Raw genomic sequence first — 18,147 nt, forward strand, 5'->3', positions numbered from 1 at the left:
GTATGGCTCAGAGAAGAGCTCCTGACCTCTCTCATTTAGGAATTCTCTGCTCTCATTCAAAAGATAAATAACACTGCTTCTGATGTTGAGCAGCATTTTTCTCCCAATATCACACTCAGTTGCACAATGATTTATTCACTATTTGAAAGCAAAATTCTGTGTATTTCTTGTACCCCATTGTCTCTTTTGATAGAAAACTAAAAGTTATCATAAAGCCTTATATAAGCCCTCCCCTGTTCCACTTTTTCATGACTAAGTTGACACTACTGGGCTGATTCTGACTGGATAATTAACAGGAAATCTTCCCAGAAATAAGTCACTGGGGCCATTCAAGGGGTGAGTGTGTGTGTGTGTGTGTGTGTGTGTGTGTGTGTGTGTGTAAGCACATGTGTGAAGGTGGTGACTGTTCTCACAGTGATGTAGAGGATGTATTTCAAAACCGCTCAGGGCTAGGGACTCTGGTTTGTTTCTAATTGTGTTGTAAATTAATAATGTGATACACTTCAACTAAATAACTACTATGCACCTAGCCCTAGGTATAAACAGAACACATTTTTTTTTATAATTTATAGTTAATTTCTCTTGGTATAAATAACCTTACTTTTATGTAGTCTATGGTTAGCATTTAGACCTTATTTCTAATTCCACACTAATGTAACTGCTTTCTTTTCCTATCAAAGAAGATAATTCTTTCACCAACGTTCGCCTTATTATTAACGTAGATGAGAAAGCACTTTTCCCTCTAAATGTCTAAATTTCTGAAGATATATCACAGATAGTGATTCAGGAAAATCAGCAGAGTATACAGAAAAAAAGTCTCCAAACCAGAAAGGTACATTACTTCTTAAATTTCTCAGGTGAAAAAAAGAGATGGTAATTACAAATAATAGTAATAAATAATGAGGAATAATAATAAGTGTTTTAAAGAAACACATTAAAGGAACACAATTACCCAAAACAGTTTCAATACTTCTTTTCTTTTTTTTCCCCTCTGTAACACTCTGTACAGTTCATTGAATGTTTTTTAGGAAACCATTTCTGTTCTTAAATTTCCTTAGGCCACCTGGTGAGACCATTTGAGCCTCACTTTCTTATCTTAGAGAATTTTACTTTATGAAATGATACCAAAAATGAAAAGGCATTTGTGTGACATTTAACAGAAATGGAGGAACAGTGGCTCTCAAACCAGACGGAGACTGAAGGAAAAACTCTTGACATTTGTCAGTGCCTCCTTTCTATGCCTTATTTTCTCTATTCTGCTGCTCTTCTCACTAGACTAAGGCTTGTTAGACCCTCCTACTGTGGCCTGAGGTTCTAGCCAGCTCAGTCCTCTGTGTGTGCCCCTTATTACAAAATGGTTACACCTTTTCTTTACGTCCAGCCAATCTCTTGTTCCTCACTCTCACAGAGAGAAAAGATCTGACAGGATAATTAACACTAGGCATGAATGACTGATATGAGCTGCATACCTCTCTAAGAGTCACCAGAGAATGACACTCTTAATGGGAGACTTTGGGCCCCTTGGCAACATATCTTAGGATGTCCTTCAAATCACATCACATTGTTAACCAGTTCTACCACTGCCAAAGTGCACCCCTTCTTTGTACAGAAAAACATAACTCTCCTAATATATCACAACTGTGCTACATTTTACCTATCTGATCTAAAATGAATTATGCCAATGTATAATCATGGATTAATTCACTTAAAACATGTTCTTTACAAATGCAAAAATATTAGAAACATTATTCATTTATTTAAAGTTATTTACTATGTGCCAGGGAGTTTACATAACCACCTTGTTTAATCTTCAAAACTCAATACAAGGTATTGATATTGTAGGTATTGTTATAATTATTTCTTTTATAGATTTGGAAATTAAAATCCAAAGAGATGCAAAATGTCCCAGGTACTAAGTGATATAATAATGATTTAAACCCAGTTCTTTCTGGTTCCTAAGGCAATGATGTTTTCTTAACTATGTCATACGTCACCATAATGACTATTAATCTGAGACTAATACTAACCATCAGAACTAGAATTTGTATATAGACATGATTTGGTTGGCTTAGAAATTGTAACTATAGGGTTTGCTTTCTTTTTTATGTTCCTTGAGCCTTATTATTGAACATAACATGTGAAACTCAGGTTCCAGCATGAAGAAAAGAAAGATTCTTTCTTTATATATTCTGATTACCTGCATAAAGAAGTTAGGTTGACTAGGATATGTAAGCTGCATAGACAGTCTATACGAGTGGAGTGGAAATGTGACTATCCTACATGCTTCTCTCAGGCTTGTTTTCTGGGTATATATTTCTTATCCTACATTTGCTCCCAAACTTGTGCTTTTCTTCAGGCTTTTCCCTCTTCCAAGAATAGGCTTCCCTTCTCTAAATTTAAATCCCACCAATCCTTGAAGTGTGACTTGTAGCTTCATCTCCAGTCTGCTGCCTTCTATAAACCCATCCTGACAGTTCCTGACTTCCCATGCACCCACCCAAGAGCCTCACTGGCCAAACAACATCCAAACAATCTGGAGTGCTTGACAAAGGTAAAGATCCCTGCCCTGTTGGGTCAAAATGTGGCTGCATGTTTAGATGGCTCCCAACATAGCTTTCATGCACACTAATATTTGAGAATCACTGACTTAGTATCTGTAAGGTACATTCCTGCCTGTAAGTAAACTGGCTTACCTTAATTACTATTTTATTAATACATGTAAATCTTAAATCCTCAGTAAGATTGCAAACACTTTGAGTCCAGGGGACATTAATTTACTCCCCTTATGTCTCTAGCAAGCTGCTAGAGACAAGTGAATATTCTGTGAAAAGTTTCTCTAAACTTACCTACAGATATAGACAAGTGGGAACTGATTAGCCTCATTGCTGAGAGAGTATGGTTTCTAAGAGGAATTCTTCAATAGTGTATTAGGTCTGCAAAGAGACATGGCTTGTCCCATGGGGGAATATCTGCTGCATTGCAAATATACCCACAAAGTGTGCATACTCAGTATATACTTTGACTAGAAAAAAAAAAGTCAGAATGCTTTTACTATTGGTGAAAGCAGATAGGCACATTTGTATTTAAAACAAACAAACTAACTAACAAACAAACAGGGGCGTCTGGGTGGCTCAGTTGGTTAAGCGTCCAACTTCGGCTCAGGTCACGATCTCACAGTTTGTGGGTTCGAGCCCCGTGTCGGGCTCTCTGCTGACGGCTCGGAGCCTGGAGCCCGGAGCCTGCTCCGGATTCTGTGTCTCCCTCTCTCTCTGCCCCTCCCCTGCTCATGTTCTGTCTCTCTCTGTCTCAAAAATAAATAAAACATTAAAAAAAAAAAACAACAACACTGCGTTTGCTTCAATTATGTGCTCCTATTTTCATTCCTTGAATTTTTAGACTTCAAGGTGCATGCCAGTCTTAGTTGATTGCTATTGTTAGACAATTAAGTCAAGGAATGTAGGTCAGATTTTCTCCTTACAGTTCATTTGTTTCTAAGCCTCGACTAGTTCCTAATTTTGACACTCATTCATGGTGCATCTCCATTTATATATTCTAGTTACATTTATAAATTCCACAACTTCCGGACCCTGCTCTGTGAAGGGTTTCACTCTCTGAATGATGTATGTGAGCTGTGCCCCAAACCCCTTTTTGATATTATGAAAACTAAGATGCTTTTTCCCCCTCCTAACTGGCATTTAGTGGTCATTTTCCTTAGTACTTTTTAGTATTTTCAATTTCTTCTTGCCCACTTTTCTATTCTTTAAGATGATGAATTCTCGGGGGGCCTGGGTGGTTCAGTTGGTTGAGCGACCAACTTCGGCTCAGGTCATGATCTCATGGTTTGTGATTTCGAGCCCCGCGTCAGGCTCTGTGCTGACAGCTCAGAGCCTGGAGTCTGCTTCAGATTCTATGTCTCCCTCTCTCTCTGCCCCTCCCCCTCTCAGGCTCTGTCTCTCTCTCAGAAATAAACATTAAAAAAAAAATTAAAAGATGATGAATTCTCTTGATGAAAGTGAAACATATAGATAATATATACGGGAACATTTCCAGGCCCACATCAATGAACTGCATCAGTTTTTATTTTTATTTCCTAATGTAAAGGATAAAGTCATTATTTAGAGAAAGACAGTCTGCCCTGGAGACTCCAGATTCCTGCCTAACTCCTAAATTCGTACGCTGATTATTAACCACAACTTCAGTAATCATTCTTCTGATGTCATGAGGTAAATGGCTGACTGAACAGTGAAGACTGAACTGTGACCTGTGGGTGAGGACCTGAACTCCCATGAACTGAGAAGCAAAGCAAATTCCAAAAGAAGACCTATTTCCAGCAAAAAAAGAGCAGTTGCCAGAGCAGTTTAGTACTCCAGCCAGAAACAACGGGTCACACCCTCTACCAGGGTGGGAGGAATGTTTTCCCTTGACCAACGCTGGCCACATCTTTATCCTGGGTTCTCTAGGAGATGAAAGGAAAAATCTAAGGATAGAGGGAGGAAGAGAGAAATGTTGAGAAGGGAAGAGGACAAAGGACATTCCGGAGTATTGAGCAGATCATTACAAAAGTGAATTGCCTGGAACACTGTTTACTTCCGTTCCTTGCCCACCTCTCCCCCCCCTGCCCAATCACCTTGTGTGACAGTTATGTTCCAACCGTCTTCACACACAAGACATATCGTCATCCTCGTGATATTCAGAGGAGAGCCCAGGACTCCTGGATGTAGCATTGTTATCAGCACCTAGATGAGAAAGCACACCAGAGTTTCAGGTGCTCTGAGAGGATTGCTTATGATTCCAGAACGCCCCAGCAATGGAAGCTAAGGAGCCACAGAAAGAGCCCACATGATCCCAGCTGATCCAAGTGTTCAGTCCTCTTGTAAAGTCAGAAGGATTTCATATAGTTCAAAGTAAGCAGTTAGAATCTGCTTTTGGGTATAGCTAGAGAGACCAGTTTAAAGAAACTAGTGAGGTAAAAATTTTCCCCTAGTAATCTCAATTCTGCTATGAATTCACTGTTGTTCACAGCCAGTAGGTCTGCTTTTCCTATCAGGAAAAAAAAAAAAAACATTGGTATTTCTCCCATCATTTTTACTACCAAAAGTCCATTTGAGCTTGGGACATCTCCTGTCCTTGATGACAGTGAACAGATAAAGTGTTAACATAGTTCCTAATGGTGATTTCATTTTAAGTTTAGTAGGTGGCACTGACACCATCCAGCTTACTGTCAAGCTGACCCATCTTCCTTGGAAGTTATTTTTGACCTAAGTGTAGAATATTTTATAATATGTCATTAACATGAATACAGGAAGTTAGCCAGGTTGCCCTCTTGGAGCAATTTTCTGTTGGCATAGCTACAGCATTCACTCTTCTTCACCACATGGGCTTTATTATTTGGGTTTGGCAGCTTTCGGTTCAAAATGCTTGCTTATAGAGGAAATTCATTGTTTAAAGGAAGGAAATGTGTGCCTTGTGACAACTCAAGACCTTATGAAGAAACATACCAACATTTATTCTGACAAGTTATTTATGCTTACATTCTTGTCCATTTTCTTTCACCAAAGATTCACAGAGGTGCATTTTCAGAACAATATTTTCTTCTCAATTTCTATGATTGTACAGTTAAATCACATTAATTTACAACACAGCTTAAATTACACTTTTGGTCTGGATAAACATGATAAAAAATGACAGTGGTCAGTAGTTTAAACTCTGGGAGATTTTGTTTGTTTATATTTTTTAGTGTTTATTTTAGAGAGAGAGAGAGGAGAGAATGAATGGGGGAGGGGCAGAGAGAGAAGGAGGCACAGAATCTGAAGCAGGCTCCAGGCTCCAAACTGTCAGCAAAGAGTCTGACACAGGGCTCAAACTCACGAACTAGGAGATCATGACCTCAGCCGAAGTGGGATGCTCAACTGACTGAGCCACCCAGGTGCCCCTAAACTCTGGGAGATTTTAAAAGAAATGAAGCTAATAAAATGGACCCCTTCTCATGAGTGAACTGATGTGAATAAAGTATGGTGCCACCACAAGAGAGCTTACCATTGAATGAGGAAGACGCCACGTACACAGCAAAGGACTCCTTATGGCTTAGTACAGCATAAGACATGTCCTATGGGAAGACAACTAATTTTGACTGTTCTGCTAGCTTTCATAACAATGTCTATTTTCCTAGCCCCTAAAGTAACTGATTAGAAATTCTCACAGCAAGAGTCTTGACCTAATGTGGCTTCCTCTACATTTGGGGAATCACAGTACCTCTGGTTTGGAAAATTGTTTGGCCTCTGTGAAATATTGGTGGGAAAACCCGTTTTTGTTTGTTTGTTTGTTTGTTTGTTTTAGCCCATTCTTTCCCCTCCCCAAGTTTGTTTGTGTATATATGTATGTATATGTATGTAAGTAATCTCTATACCCTATGTGGGGCTCAAACTCACAACCCTGAGATCAAGAGTCGTATGCTCTTCTGACTTAGCCAGCCGGGCAACCCTAGCCCATTCTTGAATGCCTTTAATGATAGATGAATCATCCCTCATTCCATATTTAAATATCCCCTAATCTAATCTCTGTTCGATTTTTTTTCCCTGAGACTGAGCCAAAATTTGTCTTCCTGTAACTTCCACCTGCTTTTTAAATTTTGCTTTTTGGGATCATGGGTCTGGAGTCGGGAGGTGGAAATCAAGCTCCATTTCCACATGACAGTCTTTATTATTTGAAGTCTTCTCTTACCCATTTGCTTCAACTGTTCCTCGTGTCTCAAATTTCAAGTCTTCTCACTAGCCTGAGCACTCTTCTCAGATTAAAAGCAGGAACTAGTTTTTTCCATACCTCTGGCCTGAGTTCACAGCTCTACTGTAGATGCTGTTCAGCAGACAGGAACAGTTCTTATGTGGTTCTTATAGTAATGCAGGCTGCACTGCAGAGTTTGGTTTGCATTGCCGTATTACATTGCTGAAACATTTTGAGCTTACCATCCAATAAACATTCAAAATATTTTTCTATATGGTGTAGCTTAGTAATCTCTATTTTGTCATACTGATAGACACAGAAAATTTTCCCTATTAATTTCTCTCTTCTTAGATTTTTATAGGTTTTAAATTGCCATGACTTCTGTCATTCATCACATGCATGCTAAACACATATTTAATATTAGCACCCTGCATATTTTTATCTAGATTCATCGATAATATATTCAACAGGTTCCTTTCTCCAGATACCTTCCTTCAAGTTGACACTCTTGCATTAGAAAGCAGCTCTTGGACAATATCATTAACTCAGGTCTACTGAATTGTCTTCTTTGAGTAGACATGCGCTTTTAGTAGAATGTAGTCCATTCTAGAATCTGGCCCAAGATTGACCTTTCACTCACTGATGTACAGTTAATAGCAATGACTTTTGCCTTGTTGGCATTTTCCTGTCTCCTGTCTTCAAGCACAAATCCACATTTCTCATAAAATTTTTGAAATCTACTTTCCCAGAAGCCTCTGCTACACATCTGATTATGTCTACCCTCTACTCTTTAGTTAGCATAAATGCCAAAAATGGATATAAACAGCTTTTTCTAAGGCATAAGTTACTTTCAACTTCACTAAACAATTATTCCTTTATATCTTGAAATACGTTTTTGTCTGGATAAGAAGTGTTAGTAACTATACTTATTGTACTATGGATTTCTCCGAAGAAAGGAGGACTATCCATTAGTAATTACTCCAAAATTAGGAATGTTCATATTTTCTAGAAAGGAAATGCCATCAGTATTAAATATGTGTGAATGCATATATGTGACTCTATAAACAGACACCCAAGAGATCACATGTGGATTTAATATGAACCGAGTATAATTAGAAACCACTAGTATTTTTCCTCTTGGCCACTCTTTCCTCTCTTTTGTTCTGTAGGGATGTTATCTACTACGCAAACTCAGCATCAGCCACTCAGGGATCTTGGCAGAACTTCCTGGAGCAGGAGAGAGCCTGGACTGGGAAGTACCAAGGCTGAGAGAGTGAATGGATCTCAGACCTTCCCCTTAGGGAAAAGAGGCATCACCCGAAAGTATAAAGACCCAAGTAGGCACCTCAAAAAAGTAAAAAAAGAAATACTATACAATCAAGTAATTCCACTACTATTCACCCAAAGAAAATAAAAACACTCATATGAGAAGATAATATGTACCCCACGTTTACTGCAACATTATTTACAACAGCCAACATATGGAAGCAACCTAAATTTCCATTGATAAATGAGTGAATAAAGAAGATGTGGTATATATCTATATTTATATATTTATACATACATAGAATATTACTCAGCCATAAAAAAGAATGAGATCTTACTATCTGCAACAACATGGATGAACCTGGAGGGTATTATGCTAAGTGAAATAAGTCAGACACAGAAAGACAGATACCGTATGATTTCACTTATATGTGGAGTCTAAAAAACAAAACAAATGAACAAACAAAAAAACAGAAATAGACTCATAAAGGAGAAGGATGGGAGTATCCCCCCCCCCCCAAAACTAATATTCTCTAACATCTGATTTTTATACTACTAGGAGCATTATTCTAATATTTGGCCATGTATAAAATTCATCTTTCAATGGTCACTTTAATCATTCTCAACTTCAAGACTCTCTCTATATCTAAAACATTTAAGGCAGCTGCCTGCTATTCCCCCATCCCATACTTTCATAGAAGACAATTATTTGATTTTCATTTTTTTATTGTGATATTCCCTTGGTCTGATAGCCTCATGGCAACTCTTTTCATCTTAACCTTGCTGCCTACTTTCTGTTGCCTTAGTTAACGTATCATTATGATAACTGACAGGTCAACTCTTATATTGGGAGAAGCACTCCAGTTGTTTACTAAGCAGATAGGTTCTCTAAATATGTGTTGTATCTGGACAGTTACTGCCGGTTTTAAAGTGCCTTCCATTTTTCAACTCTTTCAAGACCTTGCCTATAGTCTCCTACTGATTTTCCTCATTGCCTTATTACTTCTCTGTGGGCATTCCCCAGATAAATAAATTTACCTTTGTAGCCTTCATTATTCTCCCTTAAAAAAAAAAAAATCAAGGATTTAGGGGCGCCTGGGTGGCTCAGTTGGTTGAGCAACCAACTTCAGCTCAGGTCATGATCTCTCCGTTTGTGGGTTTGAGCCCCGCATCAGGCTCTGTGCTGACAGCTCAGAGTCTGGAGCCTGCTTTGGATTCTGTGTCTCCTTCTCTCTCTGACCCTTCCTGGCCCACACTCTGTCTCTCTCAAAAATAAATAAATGTTAAAAAAAATGTTAAAAAATCAAGGATTTACATGATCTCACAGCTCTTACATTCTGTATTTCTAGAGCTGATTTATATTCAAAAAATTTCTTCTCAATATATACATTAAAATTTTTCTTTCAAAAAATGTAGAATTCTCAAAACTTTCTAGGAAAATGTACAGATTTCTAACCTTTGATGCTATGTTTCTCCTAAAAATGAAAAAAAAAAGAACTATTAACAATGTAAAAGAAACTATCCAAAGTCCATCCAAACAAATAGCCAAGAGATTTGCTACCTAAAACAACCTTTGGCACAATCTACTGTCATTTGTCAAGAAATCCAATCTACACAGTATAAAGGAAACGTTCAGATGATTTTACACAGAATCATTCATTTTTTCATAGACCCAGCAGCTTGCTGTGATCACTCATCCTGGAAGATGTTTTCATAGACATTTAGTAAACTGTTTCTCAGGATTAACTTCTGAGTAACTTCATTGTCACTTGTTTTCACTAATTATTTGGCAGCCAGTGCTCCATCTGGGAATGTGCACTTTGAAATTGAGCAAAAGGTGCAATTAAGTAGAGACTAATTTGGAAGCAATGAAAATTGAGGTAAAAGTAAAACTACTCTGATGAGGGTGAGGAGGATAATTCAATGGGGAAAGGAGAGTTTTTTTCTATAAATAGTGCTGGGACAACTGGATATCCATATGTACAAAAATTAAGTTGTATCCCTGACTCACACTATATCCAAAAATTAATTCAAAATGGATGAAAGAGCTAAATGTAAGAGCTGAAACTATAAAACTCTTAGAAGAAACACTGGTTTAAATATTTGTGACCTTAGATTTGGCACTGGTTTATTTATTTAATCCTTTTTAGTTCATTGATTTATTTTGAAAGAGAGGGAGAGAGAGTGCACGTGAGCAGGGGAGGAGCAAAGAGACAGAGGGAGAGAGAGAATCCCAAGCGGGCTCCTTGCTGTCAGCACGAAGCCTGACGCAGGCTCAATCCCACACACTGAAATCATGACCTGAGCTGAAATCAAGAGTCAGATGCTTAACCAACTGAGCCACCCAGGAGCCCCTGTTTCTTTCCTTCTTTATTTACATTTACTCATTCATTCAGTCATGCTGTTGTTTGGTTTATCTAGTGTATTTTCTTAATTGAGATATAACTGACTTATTATATTAGTTTCAGGTGTACAGCATAATGGTTTGGCATATTTGTATTTATTGAGAAATGATCACCAGGAGTCTAGTTAAAATCTATCATCACACAGTAACAAATTCTCTTCCTTGTAATGAGAACTTTTAAGATCTACTCTCTTAGCAACTTTTAAATGTAACACTACAGTACTATTAACTATAGTCATAATGCTGTACATTACATGCCCATGACTTATTTATTTTGTAATTGGAAATTTGTATCTTTTGACCACCTTCACCCATTTCTCCAACCCTGGCATTGTTTTCTTTAGATATGATACCAAAACCACAAGTAACCAAAGAAAAACTAGACAAATTGGATTTCATCAAAATTAAAAATGTCTGCGCTCCAAAGACACTACCAAGAAAGTGAAAACACAACCCATAAAATGAGAGAATATATTTATAAATCATATATCTGATAAGGGTGTCATATCTAGAATGTATATATTTTTTATTTTTTTAAGTTTATTTATTTATTTTGGGAGAGAGAGATGGAAAGAGAGAGCATGAACAGGGGAGGGACAGAGAGAAGAGGGAGAGAGAGAATCCCAAGCATGAGGCTCAAACTCACAAATCATGAGATCATGACCTGAGCTGAAACCAAGAGCTGGACCCTTAATCGACTGAGCCACCCAGGCACCCCTAGAATATATTTTTAAAAATTACAATTCAACAGTAAAAAGACGATACAATTAAAAAAAATTTTTTTTAATGTTTATTTTTGAGAGAGAGAGAGAGACCGCATGTGAGTGGGAGAGAGGCAGAGAGAGGGAGACACAGAATCTGAAGCAGCCTCCAGGCTCTGAGCTGTCAGCACAGAGCCCGACGTGAGGCTCAAATTCACGAACCGTGAGATCACGACCTGAGCCGAAGTCGGAAGCTTAACCGACTGAGCCACACAGGCGCCCTGACAATATAATTTTTTTAACAGATTTGACAGATTTTTCTGAGTCAGATTTCAACAGACATTTCTGTAAAGAAGATACACAAATGGCCAATATGCATACAAAAATGTGCTCGTGATTATTGGTCACCAAAGAAACGCAAATCAAACCATAACAGAATACTACTTCAAACTCACTGGGGTGGCTACGATTAAAAAAAAAAACAAAACAAAACAAAACAGATAATAACAAATGTTGCCAAGAATACAGAAGAACTGAATCCCATACACAATTGTTGGGAATGTAAAACTGCAGCAGCTTTGAAAAACAGTTTGGAATTTTCCCAAATGTTAAATATTAAATTGCCATACAACCTAGCAATTCCACATTTAGGTATATACCCAAGAGAAATGAAAACATGTCTGGACACAAAAACCTGTATATGAATGTTCACAAGAGCATTTTTTACAGGATTTTTGAAAAGTGGGAATGATCCAAATGTCCGCTAAAAGATGAATGGGTAAACAAAATTTGGTCTAAGCATACAATGGAATATTATTAAGCCATAAAACAGAATGAGATTCTGATACCTGCTACACCTGATACCTGCTACTTGTTACAATTATAAACCTTGGTAACATTATGCTCAGTAAAAGAAGCCAGATATAAATGGCTGCTTATTCCACAATAACATATATATGAAATGCCCAGGATAGGCAAATCCATAGAAACAGAGAGTAGATTAGTGGTTGCCAAGGGTTGGGGAAAGGGGAAAGTGGGGAGTAATTACTAATGGGCATGTGGTTTCTTTTTTGGTTATGAAATTATGCTGAAATTAGACAGTGGTGATAACTGTACAATTTTGTGAATATATGAAAAAACACTGAATTGTACACTTGAAGAGTGAACATTGGAGCATGTGAGTCACATCTCCATTTAAGAAAAGATAAAACTACTCAAAATTGCATAATAAATGTGAAATTATTTGAAAAGTACAAAGCACTTTGTGAGCAGTCCTCAAACATTCTGTCTCAGATGCTCTATGCTCTTACTTAAACATTTTTTCATATGCCATTAGAAAATAAAGCTGAGAAAAACTTTACATATTTAGCAATTTGCTTAATACCAAAAATAATAACCCCATTATAGGCTAACACAAATAATATATTTTAAGAAACTTAAATATACTCCTCAAAAAAACTGTGAGAATAATGGTATTGTTTTACATTTTTGCAAATCTCTTTAGAGACTGGAAACAGTTGGACTCTGCATTCAATCTATTGCCATATCATGTAATGTTGCCTCTGGGAAACGCCACCAAATACTGATGAGAGAGTGAGAGAAAACAAAAGCAAATAATGTCTTTGTCTGATTATGAAAATAATCCCACAGAGTACCTAAGCCCCATTTTGAGAAGTGCTGAACTAAACAAATATCAATGAGGTAAACTATTGTTATTAGAAGTCTGCCTTCTATGGGAGGTGGGTAGTTAGAGGTGTCTATTCAATTTGATGTTGCTGAGAAGAAATCTTCAGACTCAGAGTAAGTAAGTGAATTAGAATTTTTAAATCCTAGAACATGGGCTGCTCTGTGTTACAATAATCACAAACACAGGTATTGTAAGGACTGGGGTAGCCAGGGTAGGGTAACCCTGTATTTTATTGCTCAGATCTGGACACTTTTGAGAATAAAAGGGATGCTATTAATAATTACTCTAAGGCTGTTCAAGGCAAATTGCATCACGTGGTCCCCTTAGCCATGCAGAAACTGAGAGTTAAAAGGCATCTAAAAATAAAGATTTGGGATCTTTGGAGAGTCTGGGGAGAGTGTTCTGATCAAAGGGAATGAATGATGTGGCGAAAGGAATGGAGATTGACCTGAGTAAATTAGTTCACGGTACAGAGGATTTAAAAAGTCCTGAGAGCTCACAGAATCTTAAGGTTAACTAAAAACCTTATTAAGAATTTTAAACACTTGAATTAATCTATTTTTGAGTGTCAAAAACTAGTTTGAGTGACAGGTTGTCTCTACTAGACAGAGATTTTACCTATGATCCTGATAGACTTGCTGATTCACAGGCCACAGAGCTTAATTCCATTAAGAACGTAAAATGCATTTGTGGTGAAAGTAACTGCAAAATGCATGCCTCCTCCATCACAGAGGACATTGGGTGGAAGCACTTTAATTAAGGTGAGTGTCCTTCCCTGCGTAACAAATAAAATAGCCCTTAAGCAGGGATTGCAAACTCAAACGTCTTCGGGTATGAGTTCATCAAATATGAGAGGGAGGAGCAAGCAGGGAGCCTTGGTAAAATCAAAAGTAGGTGGCTCCCTAGAGGAGCCAGCCATCCTCAGACCCACTCAGTTGGCATGAGACGCTACAGGTCCCAGGCCATCAGCTTTTTCTGAATTAGGAAAAAAATAAAACAAAACAAACAAAACAAAACAAAACCAAAAAACAACCCTCAGTATTATAATCTTTTACATGAAATTTCTTGAGATTTAAATGTCAGCAACCAATTCAGTTTGGTACTAATAGAATTGAAGGTATGACTATAATCCTCTTGTAGTTCTTCCAGCTAAAACTCTGTCCTGTGACCCATAGGATAGATCTATACTTAGCCAGCCACATATCCCAGAGTGTGGATGACTCAGAGTACAAATCATCACCATCAATTAAGAAAAAACATCAAAGTCATGTCTAATTGAAGGGTCAATGTCATCCTTGTATCTCAAGAGAAGCACAGTTTATTGTATATCGTTGCTAAGCAATCTCTAGAACTTAAAATGAATCTACCATGAGTTATGCTTAGGAATGCACTAACAGATGCATTTATTAATGCAGCAGTAATATGGGTTAAACATATGGAAGCCAAACTGAAATTGGACATTGGAGTCTTCTACTTCAAATCCCTTTATCTGAGATGAGCAATGGAGTTTTATGGATAAAAGCTGACTCAAGCCACGGTCACACTAAGATAATGCTTTTCTCACCTCTCCATTCCACTGTAATTTAACATTTCATCGTAATATAAGACACAAGTGGTCTGATAGTATATCAAATGTCCATTCTTTACTGATAAATAATATCCATTAAGATTCCATTAAACAAAATAACCTACTTTTTGTAGGGAAAAATTTGCAGTGCTGACTTTGCCCAACATTTGCCATTCTATTTCTATGCAATGAGCCAGGACCTAAAACACAATGTTCCCTTCCTGAGGGGCCGTATTTACTATGGCATCAGCAGGATTCTGCTACTTCAAGGAAACAGACAGCCAGCAAATTTGATTATAGATCAGGGTCAGTGCTTTGAAACTAGCCCCTGTGGGAGAATCTGAATGAGGTGATCTATGAAATCACCAGGCCACCAGCAGCTTTAGAAAGAGGAAACATCAGTGCCTATGTCACTCAGCCTAACAAAAAGAAAAAGGGGGGGGGGGGGGGGAGAAAAAGGAGAAAACAAGTCGAAATCCCAGGTGTAGAATCATTTAACTTGACTGAAGTTACACTGAAATCTTTGCAGAGGCCCAAATGAACTCTTTGGGAGCTCTCTTTAGAACTCTGCAAAAACACCACCATAGAAACTGGGAACCGAACAAGCCTGGTGATGGTGGTTTGCCGCAAGCCCCTCTGAACTGCACCCCATGAGCAGCCCAGCGAGGGCACCTGGCAGTGGGCCCTGGCACTTGTTAGCACTGCTTCTGCTAGAAGGACCCATGGCAGACAACTCATCAGCTCAAGGAAATAGGTGCTAACGGGACCAACTGCTTTGGCATAGGCAATGGCATTCTAATGGAAAGAGAGAGGGCTCAAAGACAAATAAATGGTCAGCTCAATTGAAAACTTTTTAAAATGTGTTTTTAAAAAAATCTGTGTCTATTATTTGAATTTCTGTTGCTTTTATTTCATCTAATTTGCATTATTTCCTTTGTCATTTCTAATGCATTTTTTAGCTTTCTCCTTTCCTCTGGTGGCATTCCTTAGTTCATTTTATTTGTTGGTAAGACATGAACTGCCTTCTAACAAGGGATGACTACTGCAGTTCTCTCTGCACTTGCTGTTAGGGTGACTGCAATGCCTCTGAGGGCCACTGGAAGTCTGCAAGTGGCAGTGAGCCTTTACTTCTTTCCCTTTCACCAATCTTGAATTTTCCAGTGACCAAGTCAATCCCCTTCACCACAAAGTTCTGCAAAACGCTGAATTCCTACTTCAGTTCTGGTTCCTTCTCATCCAGCTTTTTGGTAGCTGCATTTCACCCAGACCTTCTCTCACTCTTCATGTGTGGCTACTACGGTTGACTGTCTCTATCTCCACCAACAGCGCCCCTGCCCTTCGCATCATTCCAACACCTGAGGTCCTTCAGTCAGATCCCACACATCTTGCTTATAGGGCATACTTAGCAATAAAAACTTTATGTGCTCTACTCTTGATTTAAAAGAATCCTCCCCTTATTAGCTCTGCAGGTTGGGAGAGAGCTAGGATCAGGTTATACTTAAACTCTATAGGTTTTGCTAAGATTTGGGTCATTGGAAGATTTAAAGCTTAAAAGTAACTCAAGTAGATAAGCATTTAAGATTGACAATTCTGGCCCCAGGTTTCAGGATGAATTAGAACACGGCCTTGTATTTTTAAAATTGTAATTAGTTGGATTCTCTCATTATGTCTTCTAACAGCTGCTTGTTTTAATTTCTCTAGTTATTAACTTTCAGTGCCTTGTAATTTTTAAGATAACATTTTTTCTCTAATATGTTATCATATCTGTCAATCTGTCAATTTATATATGTATCTATGTTTTCATACATCATCCATCTATCCAACCATCTATCCACCCATACATCCATACATCCATCCATCCAACCATCACCTAAAACTAAATATTAAATCCCTCTTTCTGTGGAAACATTAGCTTTTAGTGAAAGAGTCGGTAGGGGGAAGACAAGAGCAAAGAAAGAGATAGAAGACCAAGAAAAAGAAAGGCCAACAATACATCTCTCACTAGAAAATGTGTAGTAGCAACATTCAAAGAATTTGTCAAAATTTTATGAAGCTTCTTTCATTTACCAGGTGTTTTTGGTCAGTGCCGGGGATATGAAGATTAAGAAGACATGGTCACTGTTCCCCAGAAGATTACAGCATAGAAAAGAGTTACAGACTGTGTGAATAAAGGCAAGAAAGTATCTTAGAGACTCTGGAAAACAAAAAGCCTCTTTAGGGGACAGTTTAAACACAAAATAGGGAGTGGTTCAATATATTGGGGGATAGGAAAAGGGGACAGAAATGCTTAGTATGAAAGAGATAACTGAACAGTCTTGTTAACTGTGTAAATGCTTCCCAGAGAACATCCAGAGGAAGGACTTTGCAGAAAGGAACAAAGATGTCAGGTGCCCTCAGTAGCAGAGGTGGGGGTGGTGATGGGGGAAGCCCTTGGCTGGAGTAGGTGGGGTGTGAGTGGGGTACTAAAAGAGGTGAAGCTGGATGAATTAAAACGACGAGGTAAGTTCATTACCTATTCATCCACGATGTATAAAGTTAATATCAAGCATTAGGGATTGTGCTAGTTGAAGAACTATAGTTGAAGAACTATAAATACCATTTAGTTCTTGCCTTTGAGAGCCATACAGCCAGGGTAGGTAAGGCCAATGTCTAAACAATTTCTGCAATGTGATGAGTATTAAAATAGATATAGGACACAACTTGAAAGAAAGAGGGAAAATGCATAAGTTTGCCAAGGAGGTTGTAGGGAATAAATGTTGCAGTAAGTTAAGACATGAAGGAAGAGTGGTGTTTACTGGACAGAGTGGAATTAGGAGCATTCCAAGCAAAGGGTAGAATACTAAAAACAATGGCACAAAGAGGGTCTTGTATGTTGTTTGGTATGTTTGGATTAGTGTCTGTGTGGGGAGAATGGGAGGACAAGAGGCTAGAGATGCTGATGGAACCAAAATGGTAATTAACCTGGAATGTCATGTTAAAGAGTCTGAACTTCATTCTGTAGTCAGTAGGGAGTCCTGAAGTTTAAGTAGGAGTGAAATGATTGGGTTTACTTCTCAGAAAGATTACTCTGCGCTTATAAGGGGCAAGAAAAAGAGCTGACTTGACTGAAAGAATACTGGGTGATTCATGGAACCCCTGGGAGAGTTGAAGAACTATGCTCCAGGCTACTTTGAAGAATGATACCCCAAATCATGCTCAGAACTGGCTCCATCAGAGATGGCCATCTGAGATGCTGCTGCCACTGGATGCTACAGTGACTCTATTTCCAGAACCAGACTTCCTGCCAGCAAAAAGGAACGTATGTAGAGCTTCCTTCTTCCATTTACACACTTCAGAATCCAAGTGTTGCATGGGTGAGCCTAAATAACAAAGCCCAGTTCTATGCCTGTGCCCTTGTTACCCAGCAGCCAGAGAATGAAGATTTCTTGGATGTACCTTGGGAAGGCAGATTCCACATTGTTGGAAATTCTCCAAGCATAGCAAGCCTAGCCCCAAAGTGCTGGTTTGTCATGGCAGATGGCCATCTCACCTGACAACAGAATTAATGACAACAGAGTTGGAAGCAAGCAACCATGAGAAGAATTCAAAACATTTTGCAGTAGTCCAGGTGATACATGAACTTTGACACCAAAAGTAGAAATGGAAAAGAGGAATCAAGACTAAATATGTGAGTTCTTAGGGGGTAGAATCTATTAAACCAGAAGACAGACTGGACAAGGAAGGGATCTGGATAAATAAAGGGCCATGGGGAGCCTGCCCTGAGGGACAGGAAGAATGATAATCTTAACTAGATCTGGTAAAA

General features: G+C 38.3%; 1 protein-coding gene across 1 annotated transcript in view; it reads right to left on the reverse strand.

The window, feature by feature from the left end:
* Window positions 1-4,636: 4,636 nt before the first annotated feature.
* IQUB (IQ motif and ubiquitin domain containing) overlaps window positions 4,637-18,147 on the reverse strand; it is a 232,323-nt gene continuing 218,812 nt past the window's right edge. The window contains exon 14 of the transcript XR_013552896.2: window positions 4,637-4,736. The gene's annotated coding sequence lies outside the window, so the exon portion shown is untranslated. The remainder of the gene's footprint in view (window positions 4,737-18,147) is intronic.

This window comes from Panthera onca, chromosome A2, assembly GCF_046562875.1.
Source record: "Panthera onca isolate mPanOnc1 chromosome A2, mPanOnc1 haplotype 2, whole genome shotgun sequence".
In the NCBI taxonomy this organism is placed as follows: Eukaryota; Metazoa; Chordata; class Mammalia; order Carnivora; family Felidae; genus Panthera; species Panthera onca.